Here is a 12,558-nt window from a genome sequence, read left to right on the forward strand (position 1 = left end):
TTTAAAAAACATAAAAATAAAATAAAGGATGGCAGTCTACAGTGTAGAGTAGTAGCTAAAGCATGGATTAAAAACACTTATTTGTGGGGCACCTGGGTGGCTCAGTGGGTTAAGCCTCTGACTTCGGCTCAGGTCATGATCTCAGGGTCCTGGGATCGAGGCCTGCATCGGGCTCTCTGCTCAGCAGGGAGCCTGCTTCCCCCTCCCCTCTGCCTGCCTCTCTGCCTACTTATGATCTCGCTCTCTGTTAAATACATAAATAAAATCTTTTAAAAAAACCACTTATTTGCTATGTAATTTAGTTACATCATTTAGTTTCTCTGTATCTCTGTTTGTACATCTGTAAAATGAGGGTGATAGCACACTGCTCCATAGGGCTGCTGGGAGGATTAGAAGAACTAATAACACACTTAGCCTAGAGTCTGAACATGATAAGGGCTCAATAAATGTGAGCTATTATTATTGCCAGACAGTTCTTCCAAAAAGTTGCACAAATTACAGAGCACTCTATGCTAGGATACACTGTCACTAGAATTAATGTTGGATATTATCATTCTTTTAAATTAGTAATTCTCAGCCTTGGCTGTACATTGGAATCATGTGGAAAACCTTAAAAAATACTGATACCCTGGTCCCACTCCCAAAGATTCTAATTTAATTGGTCTTGGATGTGACCTTGGGCATTGAAAATTTTTTTTAATATTTTTAAATTTATTTGACGGACAGAGATCACAAGTAGTCAGAGAGGCAGGCAGGGAGAGAGGAGGAATCAGGCTCTCCTCGGAGGAGAGAGCCCAACATGGGGCTCGATCCCAGGACCCTGGGATCATGACCCGAGCCGAAGGCAGAGGACTTAACCCACTGAGCCACCCAGGCGCCCTGGGCATTGAAATTTTTGAGGCTTCCCAGATGATTCTGATGGACAGATAGGTGAATTATCACTGTTTTACTTCCTCTTTGATGAAAAAAAAAATCAATGGTGCTAGCACTTGAGGGGAGGGGGAATGAGGAGTAACTGCTTAATGGGCACTAGGTTTCCTTTTGGAGTGATGAAAATTTTTGGAGCCAGAGAGATGTGGTAGTTCTATAACATTGAATATACTAAATATCACAGAATCACTTACTTTAAAATGATTAATTTTGGTGTTAAGTGAATTTCATCCCAATAAGAAAATTAACAGAAAAATATTATGTCTTAATTTCTTTATTTACAATTATGGTTGAGAATTTAATTATATGTTTAGTAACCATTAGGATCATTTTTCTTTTATTCTTTTTCTTAGGCCTGTCTATTGCCTACTTTTCTGCTAGGATGTTCATTGTACTGTTTGTAGGAGTTCTTAGAATGTTAACCTTTGTCTGACACAGATTTTAAAATATTTCTCCAGTTTGCTTTTTGTCTTTTAATTTACTCATATGTTTTTTGATGTATACAAGTTAAATTTTTTTCTTGTAATTAAGCTGTCGGGTTTCTTATGATTTTGTCCTTTGGTGTCAGCCTTATAAACCACACCCCTCCCACACACACACATGCTAGAAAAAGAGCAAACTAAACCTAAAAAGAGCAGAAGGAAGGAAATAATAAAGATTAGAGTGGAGATAACCAAAGTTGAGAATACAAAAATAATAGAGAAGGGCGCCTGGGTGGCTCACTGGGTTGGGCCTCTGCTTTCGGCTCAGGTCATGATCTCAGGGTCTTGGGATCGAGCCCTGCATCAGGCTCTCTGCTTGGCAGGGAGCCTGCTCCCCCCCCCCCACTCTCTGCCTGCCTCTCTGCCTACTTGTGATCTCTCTCTCTCTGTCAAATAAATAAATAAATCTTTAAAAAAAAATAATAGAGAAAATCCATTAAGCCAAAAATTGGTTCCTTGAAAAGATCAACAAAATTGACAAATCTTTAGCCAGACTGTGAAAAAAAAGAAAGAAGGCTTAAATTAATAAAATCAGAAATGAAAGTGATAACATTACTACTGACTTTAGAGGGGGAAAATAAATCAAAAGAATATTCTGAACAGTTGCATGCCAATAAATTAAATAATCTAGATGAAATGGACAAATTCCTAAAAACACACAATGTACCAAAATTGACTCAAGAGGAAATAAAAAATCTGAATAGACCTGTAACAGGTTAGGATATTGAATCAGTAATCAAAGTCATCCCCAAAAAGAAAAGTCCAAAACCAGATGGCTTTACTGATGTTATCCAGTGAAAAGTTTTACCAAACATTTAAAGAACCTATTCTTCTCAAACTCTTTCAAAAAATTGGAAAGGAAGGAACACTTCCTAATTTATATTAGTCCTTATACCAAGGTCAGAAAAATACATTGCAAGGAAGGAAAACTGCAGACTACTATTCTTTATGGACACAGATGCAAAAATCTTAAAGTATTAGTGAACTAAATATATTGAAAAGATTATGCACATGACAAAGGGGGATTTATCCCAGGAATGCAAAGACGGTTCAACTTACAAAAGTTCAGTGATGTAATACACCACAGTAATAGAGAGAAGGAAAAAAAAATCCCCACACAATCACCTCCATTGATGCAAAAAAGGCACTTGATAAAATCCAACATCCTTTCATGCTAAAACAGGAAAATGATGCCTGATTTTACCTATTCAGCATTGTATTAGAAGTTCTAGCCAGAGCAACTAAGCAAGAAAAACAAAACACATCCAAATTGGAAATGAAGAAGTGAAACTATATTTATTTGCAGATGACATGATTGTGTGTGTGTGGAGAGAGAGAGAGAGAAATTCCAGAGAATCCACAAAAACAATATCAGCATTCATAAACCAATTCAGCAAAGTTGCAAGGTACAAAACACACAAAACCCCGTTGCATTTATATTCATGAACCATTTGCAATCTAAAAATGACATTTAAAAAACAATTCCATTTAGAATGCATAAAAAGAATAAAATACTTAGAAATAAAGTTAACCAAAGGGGTGTGAAACTTGTACACTGAAAACTACAAAAAAACTGCGGAAAGAAATTAAGGAAGATCTAAATAAATGGAAATACATCCAAATTCATGGTCTGGAAGACTTAATATTGTTAGGATGACAATATTATATCTGTCATACTACAGAGTGATTTACAGATTCAATGCAATCCTTATCAAAATTCCAAAGGCCTTTTTGCAGAAATGGAAATCACTTCTAAAATTCATAAATCGAGAGAATTGAAAACATAGGTCCGCACAAAAACTTACACACAAATGGTTGTAGCAGTACTACTGAAAAAGACCCGACATTTGCTTGTGGAAGTGGGCACTGGAAAAGTTGCAGCTTCAGAATTGTCAAGTGGCCAAAGAGGAAATCTAAAATGGAACAAAGCTGTAACGGGAGGTCTGGGAGGGTGTGGATTCTCACACATCCAGGGAGCTGAGGGAGCTGGAAAATGCTTAGATGAGTGCACTGTGGGATTCGTGTATTCCTATGTGACTGGGCTCAGCTGGGTGCAGTTTTCTGCATTACCTGGTATCCCCCTTGAACATCTCTCACTGACCCCTTAAAGCATTGATTTCCAGCAGTTTCCAGAAGGTAGGTTTACAGCAAGTTCTGTGGCTGTGACACAACAGTGACTTCTCTGCCATTCAGCAGGCCATGACTTGAGTCCTCTCCAAAAAGTCTGGAACTCAGCGCTAAGAGTGGTAGCTGCCTTTGTATCTACTATTCTTGCTAATCGTTGTCCTCTGGAATAATCCACTCGGACACTCTCAGATAGATACCCCTTTCCTACAGTGGGAATTTGTCATGCCAAACTCCTCCCATTTTAGAGTCGCAATATATCAATAAAACAACTACAATGAACACCAAATATGTTTTGTGAAAATGTAAAGTGAATGACAAAATGTAAAGTCTCTCACTGTTGGCTTTTGGATATGGTGAATTATTATCTAAAACAGTTGTGAAAAAAGTGAGACCTCCGATGTGTAAGTCAGACTTCATGCAAAGGCCTGGGGTGGGGGGTGGAGGGTTCTTGGCACCCCAGAATGGAATCTGCCTGCTTATAGGAGCTGTATTGGTTCCAAAGGACAGAAAGTGAGACTCAAGGATTCCAGGGGTTGAGAGGGGTGGGATGGCGGGGCTAGGACTTAGAAAGGTGGATTTTGAGAGACACGGGGCCTGGAAGAGTTTGTAGTATCAGACAGAACATGCATATATGCCACATACCAATAGCCACACACCCTTTCTTGGAAAGTTGCCAGAGTTAACCCCTTAACGTTAGGAAGGTCTATTATTGTTTTATGCTTTTATTTTATTGTTTTATGCTATACATGGGTCCGTGGTTTATACTGGACATTTGAGAGAAAAGTCTAGGCTGTCACGGATCCCTTCATGGGGTACAAGATTCTGACTGTGGGGTTGGTCTTTCTGGCTTGGGGCACCACGCTTGCCTCTGCTGCCTCTCATCATTGACTCTTGTGTTCTCTCATTGTGCAACCTAAGGTTTGGCTTGATGAATGCTTTAATCTGGGTGAGGGGACTGAGGGAAGCTCTCAGTGTCCTTACCTATGTCCCTGTGGGACTCCAGGGGCAGCCACTGCAGGGTGGGACATCGTCCTTAGGACGAGGGTGAGTGGTTGGGTATTAGGGTCTATTAGGGAATCCAAAACACAAATCCCTAAGAGATTGTTCAAAGAAAATCCCTATGGAGGGGGGGAAAAAAAGGCAATTCCCATGGTCCTCCACTCTCCTCACCCTTCAAAAGTGTTTGCTCTCTGTCCCACTGGAAAAGAAAGAGATTGAAATCTGTGGTGTCCAGTCCTGCTTTTTAGAAAAGAGGGGGGAAAAAGGCAGAGATTCAGAGGAAAAAAAAAAATCCCTGTCTGGAAAGAGAGTGGGTAATCGGCTGTGTCTTTTGGAAACATGGGTATGGCAAGAAGCTAAGAATATCTCTGAGAGGGGCGCCTGGGTGGTTCAGTCATTAAGCGTCTGCTCAGGTCATGATCCAGGGTCCTGGGATCGAGCCCGCATTGGGCTCCCTGCTCAGCAGGGAGCCTGCTTCTCCCTCTCCCGCTCCCCCTGCTTGTGTGTCGTCTCTCGCTGTGTCATTCTCTGTCAGATAAATAAAAAAATAAAATAAAATAAAAGGATATCTCTGAGAGAAGGCATTTCCCTGTTTGTCCATAAGTCAAAACTGAAGTTCTGGGGCTTAATGTAGCTACAGATGTATTTTGTTTGGACTGTTTAAACTCACGTTTAAAACCGTTGAATGGGTTGTTGGTAGTTAAACAGTAGGGGCTTTCAAATGAAAATAGGATTTCTGGTTCCATTTAAGTGGTTGATCTGGCAAGATTGGTCTTTATTTTAAAAGTATGAAGGAATTTGGCAGGGAAGCTCCAATTCCTTAATAATCTGGTCCAGGGAAAGTGTTGATTTCATTTCCAGAGTAACCTTTCATTGTGAGAAAGAGCGAGCCAGACTTCTTGGTGTAGCAGCCACAACTTTCCACCTTTTAAAAAAGCTGAACTATCACATGCATGGAAATATATAAATCATAAGTGCTCAACGAAATAAAAGATAACACACCTGTGTAATCATCACTCGGGTCAAGAAATAGACGTTACCAGGATCCCCAGAAAATTCCTGTTAGGTCTTTATGCCCATCACCACCACCCTCTCTTGTTTCCAAATATTAACACTATAGTTTATTTTTGCCTGATTTGACATTTTATAGAAATAGAAATACATTATATGTACTCTTTTATGCGTGTCTTCTTTTTTGGACTATTTTAAATGTTGCTTCTATAAATCTTCTTGTTCGTGTCTCCCGGTGTGGATATGCATGCCTTTCTGTTGGGTATATGCCAGCAAGCTAAATTGCTTTGTCCCAAGGTATACTATATGTTAAACTTGGTGCTTACTGCCAGACAGTTTTCCAAAGTGGTTTTCCTGATTTATTCTCTTGACAAAATAATAGGAGGCGTTCAGTCGCTTCGCATCCTCATGAATGTTGGTATTGTCTGTCTCTTAGTTTTAGCCTTTCTTTGAATATGTAGAGGTACGTCATTGTGGTTTTAATTTTCATTCGTTTCTTACTAATTCCGTTGAACATCTGTTCATATGTTTACTATCATTTGAATTTCCTCTACGGTGAAATTTTTGATTGGGTCATTTGTCTTTCTTATGAACTTGCAGGAATTCTCTTATAGATTTTGGATACAAGCCCCTTCAGCTCTACATCCTGCCTGCCTTTCACATGGATAGTGTCTTTTGATGAAAATGCCATTTTTTATTTCAAAATTTTGTTGTGATAAGAACACAGTGTGAGATCTACCTGCTTAACAATTTTTAAAATACACAACACAGGGGTGCCTGGGTGGCTCAGTTGGTTAAGCCTCTGCCTTCGGCTCAGGTCATGATCTTAGGGTCCTGGGATCGAGCCCTGCAGCGGTCTCTCTGCTCAGCGGGGAGCCTGCTTCACCCCCTCCCACTCTCTGCCTGTCTGTCTGCCTACTTGTGATCTCTGACAAATAAATAAAATAAAATAAAATACACAACACAGTATTAGAGGAACAATGTTGTACAGCAGATCTTTAGAACTTACTCATCTTGGTTAACTAAAACTTTATGCCCACTGCTTAGTAACACCCCGTTTCCGGTCTCCCTAGCTCCTGGCAAACACCATTCCATTCTTCAGTTCCATAAATTTGACTCTTTTAGATACCTCCTATAAGTAGAATCATTCAATATTTGTCTCCTGTGACTGGCTTCTCTCATGTAGTATAATGGCTTCAGGGTTTATCCATGCTGTGTCATATTGCAGAATTTCCTTCTTTTTTAGGCTAAATAATATTCCATTGTATATACATACCATGTTTTCTTTATCTTTTCATATGTCGATGGGTATTTCCACATCTTGACTCTTGTGAATAGTGCTACAATGATCACAGGAATGATATCTCTTCAAGATCTTGCTTTCAATTCTTTTGGGTAAATGCTCAGAAGTAGGATTGCTAGAGGTGCCTGGATGTCAGTTGGTTAAATGGCCAGCTTTGATTTCAGCTCAGGTCATGATCTCAGGGTCCTGGGATGGAGTCCCTGTGGGGCTCCATGCTCAGCAGGGAGTCTGCTTTAGGATTCTCTCTCTCTCTCTGTCTCCCCACCTGTTCATGCTCTCTCTCTCAAACTGATAAATAAATCTTAAAAAAAGAAGTATGATTGCTAGATCGTATTGTAGTTCTATTTTTAATTTTGGGGGGGCATCTACACTATATTTCACAGCAGCTACACCATTTTTCATTCTTGCCAACAGTGTTGCAAGTGTTCCAATTTCCCACATCCTCAACAACACTTGGTTTTGTTGGGGGTTTTTTGTTTTGTTTTTAATAATAGTCATCCTGGGGCACCTGGGTGGCTCAGTTGGTTAAGTGTCTGCCTTCAGCTCAGGTCGTGATCCGAGGGTCCTGGGATTGAACTCCACATCGGGCTCCCTGCTCGGCGGGAAGCCTGCTTCTCCCTCTCCCACTCCCCCTGCTTGTGTTCCCTCTCTCGCGGTGTCCCTCTCTGTCAAATAAATAAATAAAACCTTAAAAAAAAGTAGTCATCCTGACAAGTGTGAGGTCATATTGTGGTTTTGATTTTTCACTTTTCTCATGATAAGTGATGTTGAGCATCTTTTCATATACCTGTTGGCCATTTATATGTCTTTGGAGAAATGTCTGCTCGAGTCCTCAGCCCATTTTCTAACTGGGTGTTAGTTTCTTTGCTATTGAGTTGCTGGAGTTTCTTATGTATTTTGGAGCTTAAGTCCTTATCATAGTATGGTTTGCAAAAACTTTCTCCCTGTCTGTAGGTTGCCTTTTTTCACTCTGTTGATTGTTTGCTTTGCTATACAGAAGCTTTTTAGTTTGTATGTCTATTTGTGTTTTTGCCTGTGCTTTTGCCATCATATCCAAAAAATCAATTGCCCAGACTGGTATGAAAAAGCTATTTCCCTAAGTTTTCTTCTAGTAGTTTCATGATTTAATGTCTTACATTTAAGTCTTTAATCCATTTTGCATTAATTTTCTTTTTTTTAAAAGATTTTATTTGTTTATTTGACAGAGATCACAAGTAGGCAAGGGAGGCAGGCAGGGAGAGAGAGGAGGAAGCAGGCTCTCCGAGGAGCAGAGAGCCCGATGTGGGGCTCGATCCCAGGACCCTGGGATCATGACCTGAGCCGAAAGCAGAGGCCTTAACCCACTGAGCCACCCAGGTGCCCCTTGCATTAATTTTCTATATAGTATGGTGCCTCAGTGTTTTTCTTTTCTTTTCTTTTTTTTAATTTTATTTATTTGGGGTGCCTGTGTGGCTCAGTGGGTTAAAGCCTCTGCCTTTGGCTCAGGTCATGATCCCAGGGTCTTGGGATCGAGCTCCAAATTGGGCTCTCTGCTCAGCGGGGAGCCTGCTCCCCACCCCCACCGCCGCCTGCCTCTCTGCCTACTTATGATCTCTGTCTGACTCGTGATCTCTGTCTGACTCGTGATCTCTGTCTGTCAAATAAATAAATAAAATCTTTTTTTAAAAAGATTTTATTGGGGCGCCTGGGTGGCTCAGTGGGTTAAAGCCTCTGCCTTCGGCTCAGGTCATGATCCCAGGGTCCTGGGATCAAGCCCCGCATCGGCCTCTCTGCTCTGCAGGGAGCCTGCTTCCTCCTCTCTCTCTGCCTGCCTCTCTGCCTACTTGTGATGTCTGTTAAATAAATAAATAAAATCTTTAAAAAAAAAAAGATTTTATTTATTTATAAATAAAAAAAAGTTTTATTTATTTATTTGACACAGAGAGAGAGAGCACAAGTAGGCAGAGAGGCAGGCAGAGAGAGAGAGGGAAGCAGGCTCCCCACTGAGCAGAGAGCCCGACGCGGGGCTCGATCCCAGGATCCTGAGATCATGACTCGAGCCAAAGGCAAAGGCTTAACCCACTGAGCCATCCAGGCACCCCAGTGTTTTTCTTTTCTAAATGGAAATAAGAATAGTATAGTACTTCATGGATTTTGTAAAGGAGTAAATGAAATAATACACGTGAAGCACAAAGAAGAGTGTCTGGCATTTTATAAGTTATAAATGTCAGCTCTGTTCTGTTTTTCCTTTTTCCTTACTACCCCGTCCCCGTAGCCCCCATGCTGCCCTGGGATTCCAGACCCAAAGCCTTCTGGGATGTACGGCACTTGCTGTCCTAATCTCCCCACTCCTCCGCTCTTGACAGCATCCTGGGCTGCCTGACTGGCCACGGCCACACGTTGGGGGACTCCATGGTTTGGCAGTAGTGGAAGTACCTGGGAGACACCGTGTGCTATGGGTGGCTCTGGGGCGAGAGGGCAGGCCGTGAAGGAAAATGTGAACGAGGATGTTGAGAGACAAGGCTCCTGCTACGGTTTTTGGTAGAGAGGTGGGGCAGGATGCTAGGACTTTTACAAGGGCCAGTGAACAAAGGAGTCTGAGCTAGAAGAATGTAAGTATCACTGTTGAGTTGCCTTTCCAGTTTAGGTAACCAGATGTTATGTAATGAGCTCAAATGACAGTGTTAAAAAAAAGCCTTCAAATAATACGATTTCTGATCATACAAAAAGGTCCCCCTCACTTAGTTAATAAATAAAATCCCCATGTACTCTCTTTTAAGTAAAAGTAACGGAAACAACATAAAATTCAACATGAAATTCAAATTTTTGTCCCACACTCTCCCTCCATTTCTTCATCTCTAGAAGTCATATAGAATGTCTCAATATAGTATGTCTCAAGAAGGCTGTACCTTGTACAAAGTTACTACGGATCTCGAAAATATCTGGGGAGGAGGAAGGTAGAATAGAAAAGTTAGCCGTATGTTCAGTGATCATACCCTCTGTGAACTCAGTTGTAAAGCTACCAATAAGCCAATTGCAGCTCTGCCTTCGCATGTTTTTGAAGAATGTCCATCTAAGCATATTATCTCTGATCTCAGATGGGAAGCTCAGATACATTCCTTTCTTCCTACAAAGTTTAGAAATTTGCCGTACTGTCACTGTCAGTTACTGGACTAATTGGAGTTTCTCCTACATTTTACACAGCTTATGGAAATGTAATTGACAAACCATTAAGCACATACTTAAAAAGTGTGCGGTTTCAGGGCACCTAGGTGGCTCAGATGGTTGGGCGTCTGCCTTCGGCTTGGGTCGTGATCTCTGGGTCCTGGGCTCGAGTCCCAGCCGAGTGCCACCTCTGCAGGGAGTCTGCTTCTCCCTCTCCTTCTGCCTCTCCCCCTGTTCATGCTTTCGCTCTTTCTGTTTCAAATGAATATATATAATCTTTTTTAAAAAGTGTGTAGTCTTATGATATATATGTCCACCTGCAAAACAATCTTCACAAATCAGTTAATTCACATATCCACCCAGGAAAAGTTTCCTCAGGGCCCTTCCTAATCCTTTCCACTCCTCCACTCCCACTCCCCCCCTCAGGCAACCACACATTTTCTTTCTGTCTTTTCAGCTTAGCTTGCATTAGCTAGAACTACACAAATGTAACCATACAATATGTACTCTTTTTTTCTGTGTGGCTTCTTTTGATTAACATAGTAGTTGTGATGTTCGTCCACATTTCCGCACGTGGCAATAGTTCATTCCCTATTTACTGCTGTGTAATATTCCACTGTATGGCTAAACCATTCCTTGGCTATCCATTCATCTGTCAATAGACATTTGGATTGTTGTCAGTCTAGCTCTTACAAATAAAGCAGCTATGAATATTTGTGCACAAGTCTTTGTATGGATATATGTTTCATTTCCCCTGAATAAAATCTTAAAGTGGAATGGCTAGATCATATGGTAGGTATATGCTTAATTTTTTAAGAAACTGCCAAAACATTCTCTAAATTAGTTATACCATTTTATATTGCCGGCATCACTGGTTAGGACTTCTAGTTGCTCTGTATCCTTGCCAACCCTTGGAAGGGTCGGATATCTATCTATCTATCTATCTATCTACCTATCTGTTTATTTATTTGAGAGAGAGCAGGGGGAGAGAAGCAGCAGGAGGGAGAGAGAGAGAATCTTTTTTTTTTTTTAAGAGTTTTTATTTATTTATCTGATAGAGATTACAAATAGGCAGAGAGGCAGGCAGAGAGAGAGGAGGAAACAGGCTTCCCGCTGAGCAGAGAGCCCGATGCAGGACTCCATCCCAGGACCCTGAGATCATGACCTGAGCTGAAGGAGAGGCTTAACCCACTGAGCCACCCAGACGCCCCAAGAGTCAGATAGTTAACTGATGAGCCACCTAGGCGCCCCTGGAAGGATCAATCTTTTTGGAGTTGTAGCTGTACTAACAGATACGTAGCATTCATAATGGTCCACTCAAGCATCTTTTATGATGGCGGCTTTAAACATCCTAATTAGATAATTCTAACATCTCAGTACTCTTGATGTTGGCACCTGGTGACGCTCTTTTCTCATGCCAGTTGTGATTATCCTGGCTGTTGGTGTGATGAATGATTTTCTGTCATTTCCTGGACATTCTGGGTATTATGTTGTGAGACTCTGGTTCTTATTTTACCTTTGTTCTTTTTAGCAGGCAGTCACCTTGTTTAGGTGTGGTATGGAGACCTACGTGGGTGTATATTCTTGCCTTGGGGGCCCTCCTGATGCCAGCCTTGACCATGGAGCACCACTGGGTGAAGGTGGAAGTTCAGCTCCACACTTTGCCCTACTGACACCAGGGGCAACTAGCATTTCTTCGCTTCACCTCGTCTGCCGTGTTGCTTCCAGGTGGGAGTGGAAGCTCAGATCCCTCCTGGAGTCCATTTTATCTTCATCCATGTATATGTTACGTTGAATTCTTTACATACGACAAAGGACCAAGTAGATATCTTCCAAGTGGAAATATTCTTTGGAAACACCCAGTAGATGGAACAAGTAGAATGGATACCCTTTAGAGCAAATTAGTAAGCTAAAAGATTATTCTAGAATTCAGGTTCTCTCCCTCAACTCTATAGTGTTGTTCAGAATTCTCTTTACCCTGTTATAATTAGTAATTCTTTACATTAACTTTGCCTGTTCAGATTAAATCCTGTGTGTTTCTTTCTCCTCACTGGATTCTAACTGATACACTAGTAATTCCTGATGACTCAATTTTTGACATTCCTCTTTTTTGCATAATCAAAAGAACCCTTATCTAAAAAAGAAAAAAAAAATTTAAAAAGGGACGCCTGGGTGGCTCAGACGGTTAAGCGTCTGCCTTCGGCTCAGGTCATGGTCCCAGGGTCCTGGGATCAAGTCCCGCATGAGGCTCCCTGCTCAGCAGAGTCTGCTTCTCCCTCTCCCTCTGCCTCTCCCCTGCTTGTGCGCTCTCTCTCTCTCTCTCTCTGTCTCTCTCAAATGAATAAATAAAATATCTAAAAAAAAAAAAAAAGAAGAAAAAAATTTAAAAATAAAATAAAAAGAACCCTGCAATTTCAATGGCTTGATACAAAACTTTATTTTGAACTCATCTGAAGTCTAGTCAGTGTTTGGGAGCAACCTTCCATACTGCTGTCCTTTAAGCAGTGACTCTAGAATCAAGGTCCCTTTCACCCTAAGCCCCCACTGTCCCTCAGAGCCTCC

The 12,558-nt window shown here is 41.2% G+C and overlaps 1 long non-coding RNA gene across 1 annotated transcript in view; it reads left to right on the forward strand.

Annotated features, from left to right (window-relative positions):
* Positions 1–12,352, forward strand: part of LOC308359135 — a 22,989-nt gene extending 10,637 nt beyond the window's left edge. The window contains exon 3 of the long non-coding RNA XR_013968384.1: positions 11,528–12,352. This is a non-coding gene — a long non-coding RNA (uncharacterized lncRNA). The remainder of the gene's footprint in view (positions 1–11,527) is intronic.
* Positions 12,353–12,558: the final 206 nt, after the last annotated feature.

This window comes from Martes martes, assembly GCF_963455335.1.
Source record: "Martes martes genome assembly, chromosome: 18".
Classification (NCBI taxonomy): Eukaryota; Metazoa; Chordata; class Mammalia; order Carnivora; family Mustelidae; genus Martes; species Martes martes.